The sequence below is a fragment of the Ambystoma mexicanum genome, chromosome 6q, assembly GCF_040938575.1.
Source record: "Ambystoma mexicanum isolate Mex_15411 chromosome 6q, UKY_AmexF1_1, whole genome shotgun sequence".
Lineage (NCBI taxonomy): Eukaryota > Metazoa > Chordata > Amphibia > Caudata > Ambystomatidae > Ambystoma > Ambystoma mexicanum.
Genome location: NC_090937.1, coordinates 1,353,375,844 through 1,353,394,909, shown reverse-complemented (window position 1 = coordinate 1,353,394,909; position 19,066 = coordinate 1,353,375,844). Strand labels below are relative to the sequence as shown.

The 19,066-nt window shown below is 45.0% G+C and overlaps 1 long non-coding RNA gene across 2 annotated transcripts in view; it reads left to right on the top strand.

Moving 5' to 3' along the window:
• LOC138516673 (uncharacterized) overlaps positions 1-19,066 on the top strand; it is a 123,989-nt gene that overhangs the window by 10,628 nt on the left and 94,295 nt on the right. The window contains exon 2 of one of the 2 annotated variants that reach the window (XR_011282297.1): positions 14,436-14,744. The exons of the other annotated variant lie outside the window; for it this stretch is intronic. This is a non-coding gene — a long non-coding RNA (uncharacterized lncRNA). The remainder of the gene's footprint in view (positions 1-14,435; positions 14,745-19,066) is intronic. 2 annotated transcript variants of the gene reach the window in all.

The following is a 19,066-nucleotide window of genomic DNA, read 5'->3' as shown; positions in this document are numbered from 1 at the left end:
GTGGATCGATAGAAATTGGTCCCCACTATTCATCAGGATGACTTTGATCTCGCCTTCGTAATCGGCATCAATGACCCCTCCCAACACTTGAACTCCCTTCAATGCTAGGCCAGATCTAGGGGCAATCCATCCCATATGCTCTGGGGGAATTTGTACTCCAATCCCTGTTTCAATTACAACAATCCCTCTTCGGTCTAATCTGATTTCCTCATGGGAATGCAAGACTACCCCTGCAGACTCTGGAGTCACCCGATGGGGAGCTAAAGAACCCGGGGTAATTTCCCAGTACACTAGGGTTTCTCTAACTGAGTTGGGTTGAATCTGTAAAGCATGAGTCATTAGCCGCATCAAAGGAGTTTCATGATCATTCACAGGCCTCTTGTTTAGCACGTGCACTGCATCAAACACATGATCATGCCAGCCTGCTAAACTGCCATCTCCAGACTTGTGCAGCTGTTCTTTCAACAAACCATTCATCCGTTCAATTAATCCTGAAGCGGCAGGGTAATAAGGCACATGGTAGAGCCATTCAATGCTCTTCTCCTGACAATATTCTTGAATCAATTTGCCTTTGAAGTGTGACCCATTGTCACTTTGAATCTGCAAAGGCACTCCGTAATGCAATATGATCTGATCTAACAACCTAATGGTGTTCAGTTGTGTGGCACGCTTGCACGGCAAAACAAACATGTATCCTGAATATGTATCCACAATAGTGCATGCATACTGACAACCTTTACTGATTGGCAGGGGACCGATATAATCAAATCTGCCAAATTTGACCTGGTAACCTTCTTCTTCACAATGTACCCCGGACAATCTGAGGGATAGGCCTGTGCTGTTGGTGTTGGCACACTGGACATTGCAAAATGATCGTTTTCACTACCTCTAAAGGAATATTGATTCCTCGAGCTTGTGCCCACTTGATAGTAGCCTTTTCTCCAAGGTGCCCACATTTCTGGCGAGCCCACTTGGCCAAACCCTCCAAATCGTCTTCCTGAGCCTCCGCATCCACAGATGAAATCTTGGTGTGTTCATCTGCAACAGAATTAAACCAACGTTCTAATGAGTCTGTAGCACAATGCGCGCCCACATGATACACAGTGACTTCACTTTGTGATAACATTTCCGCAATATCTTGTCACAGTTCTTTTCCCCACAACTCTTTTGAATGACTCTTCCACCCATTCTTTTGCCAGGTTGGCAGCCACACCGCCAACCCATTCGCCACTGACCATGAATCCGTGTACAAATGACATCGACCAGGGGTCTCTTGTTTCAATGCCTGGTAAACTGCATAGAGCTCTGCAAACTGACTGCTCTTCCCTTTCCCTGATGTTGTCAAAATCTTTTTTGTCTTGGGATTATATGACACCGCTTTCCAGTATCGCTCTGTTCCCACATATCGGGCCGAGCCATCCGTGAACCAGGCATGCTCTGTCTGCTCCACGGTCAAATCACCATAAGGTGCTCCCCATTTCATGGGAGACTCGCCTTTTTCAGGCACTTCCGGTGGTATGTAATCTGAGGGCGGTATGTTGGCTACTTGCTCATGTAATTTTGCAACTCCACCCTTCCCTGATTTGGCCCTGTCTTGAATGTACCATTTCCATTTAATTATGCTAGCTTCTTGAGCATGTCCTATTCTATGTGTTTTAGGAGAGCTCAGTACCCATTGCATAATCAGTATTTCTGGCCTCATCAATACATTATGGCCCACCGTCATTTGGTCATTATCAACAAGGGCCCAATAACATGCCAGCAACTGCTTCTCAAACGGAGTGTATGAGTTACCAGCATCGGGTAATTTACGGCTCCAAAACTCCAATGGCACATGTTTCCTGTCTTGTTTCTGCCACACACTCTAGTTAACATAATTGTCTTGCACAGACACATTCAACTCCACTTCACCTTCCTTGGCCATAGATCAAGTACCTGCTGCACGGTATCTTTTGCCAAATCAAATGCTTTTTGTTGCTCTTCCCCCCCCCCCACCCACTGAAACTCATATTTCTTTTGTGTTACTTTGTAGAGGGGGGCCAGTATCTGTCCTAAATGGGGAATGTGCTGCCTCCAAAACCCAAAGAGCCCTATAAACTGCTGAGCTAGCTTTTTGTTCATTGGAGTGGTAAACTCAAGAATCTTCGGTCGGGCCTTCGGCACCATTTCTCAATGCCCATTATGCCACTGAATCCCTAGGAATATCACTCTCAGCTGGGCCTTAAATTTTGTTCGTGTTAATCTACCACCCTTCCTTCTTCAATCCTTCCATAATAACTTCTAACGGATTTTGCACACTGCGCTCATCCTTGCCCTGAATCAAAATATCATCAATGTAGTGAGAGATTTGTATGTCAGGTTTACACGGTATCTTGTCTAAGTGCTCTGCCACCATCCGGTGACAGATAGTCGGGCTATGTATGTACCCCATAGGTAACCTTGTAAAGGTATACTGACGCCCGCTCCAAGAAAATGTAAACTGCTCTTGGCACTCTTCAGCAATTGGCACAGAGAAAAATGCATTGGCTAAATCTACCACTGCATACCAAGTCCCCTCAAACTTTTGGACATTCTCAATCAAGGTTATGGCATCTGGGACCGTGGGCACTAAGGGAGGAGTGTGTTTATTCAACTCACGGTAATCCACCGTCATCCTCCAAGACCCATCCCCTTTTTTGACAGGCCAGAGAGTTTTGTTCCATGCGGTGGTAATAGGGCGTAACACACCCACCTTCACATACCCTTTGATGGTGTCTGAAATTTCCTTGTGCCCCCCAGGAATGCGGTATTGCTTCATTGCTACCCGCTTGGTTGCTACAGGCACCTGTACTGGGGGCATCTTCAATTTGCCTACGGTAATGGGTGTGCAGATCAATGCACTCACCCCAAACTGGTACGTTTTACCTCCAAGTCACAAAGTCAACCCTTCCAGAATGTCAAAGCCAATTATGTACTCGGGTATCAGGACAATCAACACTTGGTATTTCTGCCTAGTCAAATTGCCTATTTCATCTCCATTTCAATTTGTACTCCGGGGGTCTCCTTTCCCCCCCGAGACCTGTAATAGTAAACTGTCTGCCCTTGAATCGTGCTGGATTCCCATGAATCAGAGAGGCCTCCGCCCTGGTGTCTATCAATGCTCACACCCCTTGCGTATTTCCTGGCCCCCAAAAAATCTTAACATTAACATGGGGCCGCCTATCCACTTTTATGCGAGCAGACGCTGCCGGAGCTTGGCCGTAACCCTAGTCAAATTTTGAATGAGTGTGACCTGACTCTGCCTCTAGCATTGCACTCACCACCTTCCTCAAATCAGTGTATGTTGGCTGGTACGGGGAAGGTGTCCCCATAGACCCTTCTTCTTGTTCTTCCTCAGGAGGAGCGGAAGGTGAGGTGTCGCCCTGTGGCTTGGTTACTACCTGTTTCTTAACCTGTTTATAGTGCTCTTTGGCTGCAAGCCCTCTCTTTTTGTATAGTTCATACATTACCCTAGTTTCAATACCATCAATTTCTTCTCGTGGAACACCATCTTTTAACAAAGACAAAAACATGTCTTTCCTGGACACTCTGGAGTCTCTACTATCTTGCCTCCTGCCTTCAGTTCTTCTCTCACTACGCCCCTCTCTCACGTGGCTTTTCACTACTCTTGTCCCACTCCCCTAAATCTTCCAGTTGCCGAATGGCATCCACTACCTCATCAGTGGGTTTGCCCGTCATACCTACGAGCAAAGTCATAATGACACTTTTGTATGCGGGCGGTGCAGTTCTGATCACGGCACGGCCCCCATGTGTCCTGGAGCATCTACGTGAATTGCCTCTTTCATAGCATGCTCTCTGACCTTTTGAATCGCCTCTTTCAAAGTATACCACTTTGTTTCCTCGCTAGGCCAATCTGTGGTAATGGGCTACTTACGGTTACATGCTTAGACTGCTAGGTGCAACAAAGACACCTGTGAATCTTGGCCATTATCATCAAGGGGCGGCCCTGCCCTTAAGACCTCCTGTACATTGGTGTCAGTTGACAAAGGTAGAAAACGCGGTGAGTCTGTGGAATCTACCAACAACCCCGCGGCGCCCCCATCTAGCAATCTCACCATCCATGTCAATAAAGGTTCACCTGATTTTTGCCTCAAACAAGTAATGATTTCCCCAACCTCCTGCTGGGTGTAATCCTCCAGCGCGGTTAAATCCACAACCCCGCCCGCAGGATTCTGTGGGTGGGGCCCAGCTCGCCGTCTTCTAACTGGCTTAGCCACCACTGTCTTCTGATTAAATTGCGCTTTGGGATCTGACTCATTTGTCGAGCTGCTCTCTTGGCTTGTTGAGTTAAAAATGTCTCCATCCCACTTATCAAGGTCCCAATCCACACCTGAGGTAGAGCCTACAGCTGCCACTTTTCTATGGTTGACCCCTCCCCTTCTTTTCCTATACTTATACCGGGCTACTCTGACTGCTGCCCTCTCTGCCACAGCCTGATATTTATCAGCTTTATCTTTACAAAGCTTCATCTGAATCTGCTGCATCAACGCAATTCGCTTTCCTGCAGCCAACCCTTTTTTTTTTTCTAATCTTGAAATATTCTCTTTCATTTCCTCATTTCTCTGATGCATTTTCCTATCGGCATGCAGGAGGACCCAACCATGCCTACCCAGCGCGGTGCATTCCTTTCCCCTTTCTACTGAAACCTGTTGTAAACAAGACATTACATCAGATGGATCAGCGTCTCCCAATCCATGATCCCATGTTTCACACAGTCCCGCTCCGCACGCCCACACCTGGGCTAATTTATCATATGGCCTTTAGCCCAACCTGGAATAATAACATCCGGACATTCACCGCCAGCGGGAAGGCTCTTTTTCCTGAACAAGCTATTCATCATTACAGTAATTGGCAAAACCTCTTTTTTCTTTCTCCTTTCAACACTGCAATTACTCGCGCAGGCACGCACACACACAAAAAAAACAGATTAGCACAGCCCAACACTCACTGCCAACTGAAAACAATCTTTTGCCTGCAATGAAAACAAAGCCTATCTGCGTTTAAACAGATTCTTTGATATTTGGAAACAATTCATCACAAATACCCTGCTCACAGCGGCAAAATGTTTTGCTCTCCAAATGTGCACGGACACTTCATCATCAGTACATGTGTAGAGCAAAGAAAAATAATTTGAAAGCAGGTAGGCGAAGCAATAACACACAGCCAAATACGCAGTTAGTGAAATAATGAGCACTTACGGTTATTTATTCATAGCTTGGAAACAGCAAGTGATAACACAGAAATAAATCACAGAAAAGACAGAGAATTCAAAAGAAAATACATCACCGTGGGCGTTACTGAATCCCTCATCTCGCCAGAAGCGTCTGGAAGACCCCGGTAACAGCCAGGCCGAGAGCACAACAGCCCACAGGTATGTCAGACAAAGGCGTCCCCCCATCCGCCTGAGGTCTTTGTGCTTATCTCGTCTGACCACTGAGGGGTTCCGCATATATGCACTCCTCAAACAGGGGTGGCAATTTCTCGAACCTTCTAGCAATGCACTTGCGCATTGATAAGTGACCGTTGGTTGCCAGCTGGGTCAACCGACAGTAACCTCAAGGAGCAAATCGCTTCCCTCCTCTCCTAAGAACAACCACCACGGAAAACAGTTCCATAACTCATAGCAAGACATAATAAAACCAGCTTTCCCAGCAGAATGTCCTTGACTGGCTGCATACCAGGTTTGGAAAGCATGTTCCGTCAGCAAAGCAAATTCAGCTCTCAGCAAACTAAGTACAGCTTTTCACTGAGGCATGGAATAAATATCCATTCTGGCTCTGAGTGCCCCCAGAATGCACTACGCACCAGCGCCATGTTTTAGCTCAAGCATAACAGTGCACTTACCTGGGTGCAAAGGGAAAAGGCTAAACCACTGGTAACACCAAGTGTTTTGGCAGAGCAGATTTTGTGGGAATTTGCTATTGTGGACAACCTACAGATTTGGCCTGTGGTGTCACAGCCACCAAGGAAAACGGGGTACCCCATGCATTTCCAAAAAGAAGACACCCATAGGAATCTACAGAGGTCTGACTTGCGCGAATCGCCTCAGAATTTATTACCCACAATCACCACCAAGTCAAATTTGCAAAAAACCCCACAATTTTCTGAACTTTCCCACCGCCAACCCACTGAAACATGCCGCCAACATCACATGTCCTACCTTCCTGTGTTCCCACAGATGTCCCGATGAAAACTGTACCTCACATGTGCGGGTGCACCTACCTGAGCGCAAAGGGAAAATGCTAAACCACTGGTAACTCCAAATCTTTCAGCAGTGCAGATTTTGCAGGCATTTGCTCTTGTGGATAACCTACAGATTTGGGCTTGAGGTGTTGACGCTGTTGGGTGTTCTGACCCACGTTTGGACTATTATGCTGCAACATTTGGTGCTGTGGGCTTAGGAAATCCAAGATGGACGAAAAAGCCCACATGTGCGCCAGAATCTATGAAAACCGCGCAGTTGTGCGCACACCAAAATGGTCGCCTGACTTGCCACCCCCCGGTGCGGGTGTGCTGGGTCAGAAGAGCCATGAGTGAAATGGGGTGCCAAAGAGAAAAACAGCAGTGCCTGTTCGCTAGAAAGCACTTTAAAAATCACCCTTTGTTTCTCTGAAGGCAAGCTCAGAATGCCCATTTCAAACATTGCAGAATATCCAACAATCTCACTGAACACCAGCAGACATTTGACAGAATAAAGTCTTGTGGGCATACAAAATCTGGAAAGAGGATGAGCCTAAAATAATGTTCATAGCAAAACTGGCTGAGCTGTGGAGTTCAGCAGTTTAAGTAAATTTGGACTGAAAGACACTAAAAATCTAAATGTTTAAAAGAAATGAGTGACCTACTTTTGAGTGTCACATAGGTTGCAATTTTTTAAATGTCATAGTTTTAAACTTAGAATCAGCATTCTAGCTGCATGCGTAAAAATTGGAAGTTTGATTTGGACAGGGAAACTGGCAGCCAAAGAGACATTTAGCTGAGGCCTGGCTTAAAAAGAGAGGGAATTTTGCCCACCAGCTACCCCCGATAGGAGTTGAGCCTTGCACAACAGCTGTGTTCCCAGGCCTAGCTGCCTTTTGCTGTTCCCACCAAAAGGGATATGACACTTCTCTGATTGAATTACCTGGGCTCTGCAGGAAATTGAACAAAGCCCTGTCCTGACTCAGGCAAATGTTTTATTGGGGGGGGGTCGTAAAAGTGGCTTCCTCCTGGAAGGAAAGGGGAGGAGCACTGCCTGTGAGAGCAAGCTGGCTTGGCAGAACTGGAAAAACCAGAAATTCAACCTTGTGCTGGGGGGAAACCACACCCCTTTGGGGCCAGAACATAAATCTAAAAAGATGGATCATTCATAGAGCGGACTTGTGAACATTTTATAAGTGATATCATTATTCTTGTGATTTTTCTGTGCACATTTGAAGACGTGTTAGGACCCGGTGGTATGTTCAGGGGGGTTTTTAGCGGAAAAGAGGATATTACTCTAAATATATGTATGTTAAAAATCTGACACTCCACCACCTAATGCCCACATGCTTTGCGAACATTGGTGTAAATGCGGGGACAAATCCAATATTGGTAACCCGACCAAAAAGTGAAATATGTTGCCATTTTTGAACCCAAGCCCCCAGGAAGAGCAGAGTTTGAACAGGGTATACCTCATGTGATGGGTGCATGTAATTTCAAACCACTGTGTATCTATGAAATATGTCTTTAGGTCAAATATAGATTGTGTGTAATTTGACAGGGGAGTGTCCTTTCTGCAAGCCATTAAACGACACTCCACTTCTTTTCCCCAATCAAGAGAGAAAGGAAAGCTTGACCAATGGGCAGTTGAGAGAGGGGCTGGATAGTGATGCTGCACACACACCCACTTTCAAAAGACATTAAAAGAGCCACTGGAAGCTAGATAGGGGATTCTATTCCACCTGCTGCGGGACGCTCTGCCGGGAAAATCCATACTTTACCTCCATCAACCTCCAGAGAGCTAACATAGAGACTTCAATCTATCCACCTTCAGAGACCAAGACTTTACTTCAGAATTTGTAGCAGAGAGGTCAACAACAAGCTAAATCCCTCTTTAGCAGGCCTCAAATCATTGCCACTATTCACAGCCAGGCGAGCTGTTTGAATTCTTTGCAAGAACTCTTGACATTTGCCAGAGAGCAGTGTTGTATCCATAGAGAGACCAGCTGAACCGGAGACCGCTGTATCCGGACCCACAGACCTGATCAGAACCAGAGACCCAGACCAGACCAGCAGAGTAGAGCTGACACAGACGCTGTGCGCAGAAACCGTCCGTGGCGAGTGAAGAAAACCTGTTGACCAGATCCGTGGCGAGGCCCATTCCTTTTAAAATTATATTGTGAGTACCTAGCAGAACTGTGCAGAACCAATTTCTTAGTTAAAATAATATAATTAAATCTATTTTAATCTAACCAGAACTGCCTCCTAACTGTCACCTGTCATTTGCAAAGCTGTCACTTGTCATTTTCTAGCTGCAAGCTGTAACCTGTCGCTTTGAACTTTTAAAATTTCAAATCCGAAAAACTACCTTTATTTAATCGTCCGTATCTCTGGAACCTAGGAACTTGGTTTAACTTTCCTCTGAAAGCTTAGAATCTCAGCTTTTCAACAAGCCTAGAACCGACTTCCTACTCCTCATACTTTTGCCGTAATCACGATTCTCGCACTCGCGAATTTTACCGCGATTTGCAATTTGGTTACAAATCCAGCCACGTGTGAAAACAGCAGCTTCATTGCTTTCCTTTGCCAAAAATTCGTTTAACCTGCTAGTTACTCCTAGATCCTTGCTAAAGTGAGCCTGAACTCATCCCAAGTATATTTCACTCACCCTGAACCTCCTAAAGGGAATTAAAACCATTTTCAGCATATTTCTCACTGCATTGTCACCATATTCAAAGCATTTTGCCTGTGTTTCAAAACTCCTATCTGTTGTATAAGCTGCTGGGGGGGAATTTAACTGAATTCTATTTGATTGCATTCCTAAGAACTGTGTCATCTTCATCTCCTTACAGTGCATAAAAGGGGGGGTGAATTGTCCAAGAAAGTGATTACATTGTCTTTTGCTGAAATCCTATCAAGTTATTTTCTGTACTGCATTTCATTCCACATTGCATCCATTTGAAACCATAAAAGTATTGTTGCTATCGTATCCATCCTATAACCACTCATCATTGATTATAAAGAAGTGTGCTAGTGCCGGACTATCCATTATTGATTACTGCTCAGATTAAGTGTGATATTCAATTATTAATTTATTATGAAGTGTGATATATATATATATATATTGTTTAAATTATCAAATAAACCGTTTAAACTTGCAAAACAGAACTACTTCGTGGCTCAGTGGGGTCAGGGGGATTCCAAGAGAGGGGTGTTATATAGGGGTAGTCATCCAGAACGCATGAACTGGACGTAAAGATATATCAATAAGGGTTTCCATTCAGTATCCCAGACTAGGCATTGACTTAGCTGTAGTGTTGAATTGAATCCTCTTACAACGCCACCAAGGAAAATGGGGGAACCCCATGCATTTCTGAAAAGAAGACACCCGTGGGAATCCACATAGGACTGACTTGGGCGAATCGCCCTAGATTTTATTACCCACAAGCCCTGGCAAAGTCCCAAATTTAGGAAAAAAACATAATTTGTGTTTCCCACCTGGAAACTACTGAAACACGCCGCCAACAACACATGTCGTGGTCCACCTATGTGGGTAGAAAAGAAAGTGTCAACCCTCCACAGGTCCAATGGCAGTCCCAGGGAGTCCCGGCAGGGTCCCCATCCATACCAGAGGGAGATTCTGTAATGCTGCCTACCTAGAGCTTCAGGATGGTCGGGGCTAATGTCCCTGGCCTTAGGTGGCTGTCCCTCATGTGGGTTGACCATCCACAAGTCCATCAGCATTTTCAGGGATACTTGGCAGACTCCCTGTCCTTTCCCAGCAGGAGAAGGTGTAACACAACTCACAGAGCTCAAGGATGGTTGGGGTGTTGTCCCATGCTTGGGCACCCATCACCCATGTGGGCCAACCATCTCTAAACCCAGCATGGAGCTCTGGCTGGGCTGTGTTACAGCTTCTTGGTAAAGGTTGGAGAGCCTGCCGGGGCTCCCTGGAACCATTTCTGGGCTTGTGGATGCTCAACCCACATGAGGGACAGCTGCCCATGCCAGGCACATTATCCCCCACTATCCTGGAGCTGTGGCTGGCATGCGTTACAGCTTCTCCCTCTGGGAAAGGTCTGGGTGGGGGGAGTCCAACCCCCCTTTTTCCACTAAAAACATCTGTGGTGGTTTAATGGCCCACCCCCACCAAACAAATGTTTTTTTTTTCATTGTGACCCTTCTTTAGGGGCAGATTGACATATTAGTGTGCCCATCTGCCCCCATAATGGGCAAAACATGCTGGCCCATGCCTTGGGGGCCAGGGGGAAGAGGGCGGGTTACGTAGTAAGCGGCCCCCTCACCCCCCACTTCACAAATGGATCCATGGTGGTCTAGAGGCATTGCTGGGTGCAGATCGAGCGATCTGAGCCTGATCCGCGTCTGATCCACTCGCAGCAATGCTTCAAATAAGGTGTTGTTGGAAAGGGGACACTCTCCCCTTTCCAACGACACCTCCCTCGATCTGATCGGCGCAATAATGCTGCAGATCGAGGGAGAGAAAGGTGGACACTCGCCTTCTCTTTTCACAGTGGCAGCTGGAAATGGCTATCGCAGTGAAATTTACTTTCAGTTTCATGTCAGCGTGCATTACGCACACTGACGTGAAAGTGAAAGAAATCCAACCCCCTGAATGTGAGGAGGAACCTCCTCCTCAGACCAGGGGTTGGATTTCACTTTTGTGAGATTCCCTCTTTGCAGGGATCGCACAAAGTGCAGTGCCAAAAAGGATAAGGTATCTTGCCCTTGGCACTGCAATGGTAATATTAAGGACGAAATACCTCGTCCTTGGCACTTAAGGGGTTAAAAATACTGTTTTTCATGTCACAGGATACTTTGATTCCTCCTTCTTTTGTGAATTAAACTGCTGTTTGTCCATTAGTAATGATATGTAGGCCCCTTTCCACATGGCTCTTTAACTTTACAGAGAAAACAAAAGCAAAAACAGGCCGTTTTTGTTGCAGTGTTTAAATGCCTGCCATTCATGTGACAGCAAAAGCCAGGCCGTTTTTGTTGCAGTATTTAAATGCCTGCTATTCATGTGAAAGGGACTTCTGTTTGGGGCCTTAAATGCACCCCACATGCCCGCCCCCTTGTTCTTCAATGACTTTGTTTTGGAAGAGCAGGCCAGAGTGGGGTTTCCTTAGGCGTAATTGTCCTTCATCAGGGAGTGAGGACTCCAGTGTCCCCGTCTGTCTCTGGGTTCGGGGGGCGGGGTATGGGATGCCACCCATTTTTCTTCCTTCTTTTGCGAGTGGGCACTCCAGCCTCCCCTTCCAGCTTTGGGTTGGAGGGTGTGGCACGGCACGCCCTTTCTTCCTTCCCTTCCAGGTCCCCGGGATTCTCATCGGGCTTCGCTCTCAACTCCAGGCTGGAATTTAAGGAGGTTAGTTTCCTAATGGAACATTAAAAAAAAAAAAAGTTTCAGTACTTTTTACACATATTTTTCCCAGAAGATTTACAGAGAATTTACAATGATAACCGTTCTACATGATGTTCTTGTTCCTAAACATTTTTTTATTTTTTTATCTTCATTTGTACAATAACACCAAGTAAATTACTCCCTGTTATATATTTCCATCTGATTTTACATCCTTCCTTTTCATTCTTCAGATCATTCGTCTCTCTGAATCTGAATTATCTGCTTCAACAGTGAATGCAATCCCTTCAAGGTCCACATTTACTTTGAGAATGAAAAGGACATACATTTGCTGTCAATTCAGAAAGATCCAATTTAACTGAATCCACAGTTGGACTAGGAGGTTCCAATTCTGTAACAGGCTCTATGGCTGTCTAAGAAATTATCATCTTTTAAAAACAATGTGCTTCATTGAATAATCAAAATTCCCCAATAGCTTTACACTTAGTCACTAATATTAAATATAGCAAGGTTGAAAGTTTTACTAAAAAAAAATGGTTCATGCAAAGGGGCTGCTCCTTTTTATGCCCTGTGTAAGGGAAATGAAATACACTGCGTCAGTTGTAGTTTAGTTCCTGCAAGGAAATGATCGACCGAATGCTCATTGCAAATCACATGCATGTTCATATATCTATGAACGGAACAGTGGAACAGTTTACTATTTACGTGCTATAAATAAAGATAAAGTAAATACCAGATTTCTGTTACAAGAGACACAATAAACCCTATATAGCCTTTAGGTACTGGGAAGATTAATTGTGACATTTGGTTCTTTTTAACTCTACATTTATGTACAGCTCAGCTTTCTTGAAACCAGTAATGAAACAAAGGTCTGTGTGTAAAGAAGAAAATAATTCTGATTGAATTCCAAACCACTGTTGTTCATGGTCCTAGTGCATCTCTGATAAAAAAAGAAAATTCACCAATAAATGTCAACTTCAAATAAGCAAATGATTTGAACAGACTATGACCTCCAACCTGGTAGGGCAATAAAACTACATGCAGGATAAATCGGCTTCATTAAAATACCTAATGTGCCATTTAGTTATAAGAGAAGATGATTATGTTGATAGTGCACAATAGCAACCTGTTATTCCAGCCAAAAATTAAAATGTGCAACACAAAAGCATTTGAATTGGACAATGGGATAGCTTTTTTTGGGTCCATTTTTCAAACCTTTGCCCAATTTGAAAACCTAGGATAGATTTGAATTTGACAGCACAATGGGAACAACATGCTTATACAATGTATATATTTAAAACAAATCATAATTTAATAGCTTTCATATGCATGCAGTCACAGAAACGTAACTGATAACTCTTGATTCAGAATGTGATTGAAAATAGGTTTCTTATTAATGGCACGGGCACTATGGGAAACCAATATTTCAGTCCATTTTAATTTCATATTGTGGATGTCTGCCTCACACCTAATGCATCTCCTAATGTCCTAGATAATTCAATGGGCCAATTGAAGTAAAAAGGATGATCCTTAGAGGAAATAAAGCAAAACTATTTCACGCATCTCATGGTGCTGCGTGGATGCGATTTGCTGGATATCTAAATTCAAACTCATTGGAAGAGAGGAGAATTTTGGGAAAGCAGAATAATAATAATAATAATAATAATAATAATAATAATAAAGATAAAAAATAGAAAGATAACCTTTTCCTCAGCAGAAAAGATGAGTAGGGTTCCCCTTGGATATAGCTTACATTTGTAATTTTCTTTTTTTTTTTCTTAACTTCCTTTTATTATTTTCATCTTAATAAAGAAAACAGATCAAAACATCTTCAAACTGAGAAACCCCTCCCCCCCCAACTATTGCCATAGCGCCGATGGTTCTTCCCTCCAGATAATTCCCCTTCCAGCCCTTAACCATAGATGTCCAACAACTTGAGTCTTTGAGGGCACCACTGTACCCTAAATTCCCCTTTCAAATAGATTGGCGTCTCTCCCCAATCAAGCCTTTTCTAGTTTGAGCTGAAATTAAAAGTATTTTTAAAGACAAAACCCTATCGGCTGTGAGGGATTTTGGCTGTAGGTGGATATGCTTTATTCAGACTATGTGGTGGTAATGTCAGGAGCAAGCTCATGACAATGACAATTCGGGGCCTTTGAAATATAAACCAGGAGTTAGTACAATAATCCTAGAGCATGTAAACAAGGTGTCTGCAACATTTTGGTTCCCCGGATGCTTAGGACAACTCACCCCATCACTCCTAAACAGTGTAGCCAATGGTGAGGGATCATGGGAGTCAAAGTCCAAAGCATCTGGAGAACCTCAGATTGTAGATCCCTTATTTAAACAAAAGTCCAACCACCTAATTAAATCCAAGATAGCAAGTTTAATATTTTGGGGAAACCCTGTTTAGAGGAAAAGCTATTGGACGGGAGACTGGGCCTGTCAATGAAACCTTATGAAGTATATGAAAAATAGGTTGTCTTAGAATCAATTTTTCGGTGAGAGTAACTATTCATGAATTGGATCTATCAGGTTTTCACAAGTGCAAAGTATATATGGCTTTTCAACTGCACTGTACAATGAATCTCACAGATGTGCAGTGACTGATACACTTTCTATACCAGTAAAAATATACATTACATAAAAGAAGAATACTGTATAGAGCTTTCTAATCTGTAAAGGAGGTTAATTACTCTTCATCCTTCCTAATAAAATGTCCATTTATATATCCAGCATAATCTTTCCAAGTAACATGATGCAGAAATTGAATGCAAGTCCTTCAAATGGACTCCTAATGCCAATTATTAATTTGCTGGTCCCTCTTCCATTTCAGTTTGAAACCTCATGCTTTTGTGACATGCCTTTGCTCGAGAGATTTCTGAAGATCGGGACCTCCATCATCTTGGTAATATGTGTGCTTCTCCGCTGCCTGGCATTATTTTTGCACTCTTGCCATTCTTTGCTGCACCCCCCCTAGGCCCTCAGAGTCTCCACCACCGCTCCTACAGCTCATTACCCACTCCCTCTGTTATTGGCTGCTTCATCCAGGAATTACTAGAAGACCAAGGGCACCTCCTTTCCCTGATGGCCTGTCTGCCCTGAAAAGCCTGCAAACCAAAAACCTGCCTGATGCAGGTATCAGGTAAGGTATGGGGATTCCGGTGCACATGCAGTGCTGTTTCTGATCACTCACACTGTTTTACTACTACTACTACTACTACTTCTTTTCTGACTTTTAGCACTGTCTTAAATCTTGCTGTGTTTATAAATCTTACCACTGTGTTGAATCCAGTTGCCTTTTGAGTGTAGCCACTGTGCCAAGTCTAGTTGTAATTTCAGTGTAACCACTGTATCACATCTAGTTGCATTGTGAGTTTAGCCAATTTTTTTACATCCAGGTCCACTTTTAACTTAACTTTGTCAAATCTAGTTGCGTTGAGTGTAGTCAGTGTGTTGAATCTAGCTGCACTTTGAATTTTACCACTATCCTTCAACCAGCTGCCCTTGAGTGTGCTGATAGTGCTTTGGGTCCATAATTTCAAATCTAGCCACCAGAGGAGAGGTTGTAAACTAGCCACCATACCAAGCAGATCCAATGTTATAAGGGCACTATGAAACCTGGCTAAACCATCTTCCTGCCACTCCCAACCCCTTTGGCCTCCCACCTGTGTTGACACTTCTGTCCACACTGCACTCACAGACTTCAACCCAAACCTGCCCAGCCCTCCAAAACTCAGGTTTGTCCCGTCCCATCCCCATCTCTTCAAACCCTACAAATCGCTAAATGTGGCCTGGCCTACCCTCACCGTTATCCCTCTCTTGGCTGTCTCACAGACTCTCATAAGCATGCCACAGGTGCCCAAGAATCTGTTAAAACACAGGATCCCCAACACCCAGACACTCTGCTCACCTCACCCTATCTCCCCCCAGATGCCTATCTGCACAACTCTCCTACACCATCACTGACTCCCACATCTCACCATACACAGTAAAATCCCTCTGTAATCCATCCCTCAACACCCACGGCACTCACTCCAATTAGCACACCCGATACCCATTTGGAAATAAGCAACTCTAATTCATCTCTGACCTCACCTTCCATTCCTATCCACCCCCATGCTTCTACTTCCCCTCTCATTGACCCCAGTCACCACCCTGCACCTACACCAGAACACTTCTAACCTGTGACTCCACAACTCTGAAGAAGGGATGCTCTGCAACTCCCCTCACACACACACACACAAGCTCCATCCCACTTCACTTCAGCACCCCACACCACCTCGTAAGAAGTTTTACATCTTGAGCACCCTTCTTAAACACTTGAGTGCTCACAACATCGCCTTCCCCCGCAAAGAGGCACCTCACAGTTCCCTCCTTTCTTCCCCTCATCACCTTTCCCACCCTCCCCATGATATACACTGACCCCTCTCACGCAGGGACTCATCCAGGAGATCCCCCCTCCCCCTACCAGCACCCACTCACCTCTTCACCCCGCCCCCCTTCGGGCATCTGCCGCTCCTGTTCTCCGGGGTCCTGCAATCTCTGTCTCTTTAATCAAATCTAATGCATCCTAACACCAGATCTGTCACCAAAAACAAAACGGACACAACATATTTGTTTTGATTTCCTCTTAAAGCCCAGACATCCTCTTTATCACAGAAACATGGTTCTTGGATGACTTCGGACCCATTGCACAAGTGGCACCGACCCCCCTCCCCCAGGCAACACACTTATTGTACCCAACAGAACCAGCAAAACAGGTGGGATCGCCATCCTCCACCAACTACACCTCATCGTCTCACACTCTGAGGAACAAGTCTGCATTGCAAATTATAAATGTCTCCCAGATAAATGTCTCCTCAATCTCTTCTTACCCAGAGCTTCTTAGACATATACAGACCACCAGGCTATAACATAAACTTCGCTGGTGCTTTGTGACCCCCTAGTGGTCACCCCCTCCTCCCTCACCATGCTAGGAGATCTCAACACATGGTTTGATGCCCCACATAATCCCATGATTCAGGCACCACACATACTGCAAGACGTGCACTAGTCGATATGCTTAGCTCCTCAAATCTGTTCTCCATCCTCCCCCCTGACCACTAATCTGAATGGACCATGCATCCATCCTATTCTTGGTATCAACTCCCCTCCCCCCCACCCTGCTTGACTAACACTGGACTGGCCACCTGCCAAACAAGCTCATAGCAACTCCAAACTTGGCAGACTCACTTCTTGAATCCCTTCCCAATCGCACCCTCCAGGTAGGTCTGCCCTCAATCAGCCACTTTTCCCTAAGGCTCCTCAATGGCATGAATCCACTCACCCCATCAGATGCTCCCCCACAGAGAAGGCCCCTCCCCAGATGGTTTACCCCTCCTTTTAAATCCTTCAAAACACTTAACCACAGAATTTAAAATGGCAGGCCATTCCCTCTCCCCAGAATAGAGCTGCCTATGCCAAACAGATTAGAGCCTACAGAGCAGAAATCTGGAAGGCCAAAACATCCTTCTAGTGGAACAGAATCTCTAATGCCCACAACACCAGCTGTAAATCCCATAAGATCAGCTCAGAATTCAAAGCTCCTCACTGGACCCACTGACCCACCTCCAAACTCCCAAGCACTCTGTGATGCCCTTTAAGACCACTTTTACAATATATCGGCACTAAACTAGCTGTGCTTGCCCAATCGCCTGTTTCCTCCCACCCACCATATCCTCTACTCCTTCTCTTCCATCTCTCAACCCGAATTACTGAAGCTACTTGCTAGTAGCCCCCCCCCTTTTCTGGATCCCTGGGAGATCCTTTACCTCCACAAGGATATCCTTTCCTCAACCAGTCAGCATCACAAGATCTATCATTAACTCTTCCCTCATTTCAGGCATATTCCCAGCAGATTTCAAGACCGCACACATCAGAACCCGGCTTTAAAAAAAAAAAAAAAAAATCCTTTGATCCCCCTCTTGTGGCCAATTACAGATCTATATCTAACAACCGCTACCTAGCCAAGCTTATTGACAGAACGGTCTACTGCCAGCTCTGCCTCTTCACCGAATCAACCACCTCCTTGCCCCCATGAAGTCTGGTTTCAGACCCCCTCGAAGGAAACAAGTCACCCTAGTCTCCATATGGGATGACCTAAAAAGAACCACAGACTCTGAAGGCTGTGCCACATTTATCTTCCTTGACCTAACTGCAGCCTTTGACACTATGAACCGCAGCATCCTCCCAGGCAAACTCTATGCACTTGCCATTAGGGACACATCATTAAGGTGGATTTTCACCTTCCTCGCTAACCAATAACAATTCACCACCCTTCCTCCCTTCGCCTTGACTCCCCCCTACCCTGTTACTAATGGGGTACCACAGGGCACGTCTCTATACCCCCTACTTTTCAACCTGTATCTGCGCCCCCTCCTTGCTCTTATTCCCTAACATTACCTCACATTACCTAACGACATCCCACTCAATAAAGACCCTAGGATGCACCATGAATGCTGATCTGACAATTTCACACCACATCAACTCTGTGTCTATATCACGCTATCTACACTTCTGCATTCTCAGACGCATCTTCCCTTACCTCTCCTAGCCACACAGTCACAGCAATCATGGATATCGCATTCTTTCACCTAGACTACGCTAGTTCCCTCTACCTGAGTACCCCTGCATATCAATGCATAAAGCTCTGATGGGTCTTAAACAAAGCAGCTATGTTCCTCCTGGCTCTTGACCCCAGAGAACACATCACCCACCATGCCTTCCACAGGACAGGCCCAGAATACTTTCAAAACAAACTCACCTGTTAGCAACCCAATATAAACCTATGATCAGGCACCGCATTCCTCCCTTCAAATCAACTAGAATAGAGGGATCCTCCTTCAACTTCCAACCCCCTCAATCTGGCACTCTATTCCCCTTAGCATCCAACGCTTGGAGGATCACCTCTCCTTCCACAAGGCCCTCAAGACCTGGCTTTCCCTCTCCCGCATCCTGAAGAACCTATGCCACACTTTGGGTTATTGAATCACCTGTCATATAGACTTAGGCATCAATGAACCCCTCATGAATTGTACTGAACGACAAAGAGATTAAACTGCAGACCATATGACACGACACACGGGTATGTATCGCAATCCATATTGATTGAAGAGATTAACCTAAATGGAAGACACCCAGCTGCACACAACTGCTATCATACACTATTCGTAGACATATTGCACAACACCTCTGCCATAAGAATGCAGCTACATCCTACGACAAAAAACTCAGTCAGAGAGGTGAGTCTCCAGCACTTGCATACTCTCCTGATTACTTTACAGCACCCATTAACATGCCAGCTCTACACGGGTAGCTAGCAGGGACTTGGCCACCCCTACCAACCTTTGTATTGGCATCAAGCGAGTGCAGCACTGAGTGCTGTTCACTGTCTGCTGGAAATACTCTGCACGTTTTTGGATATCC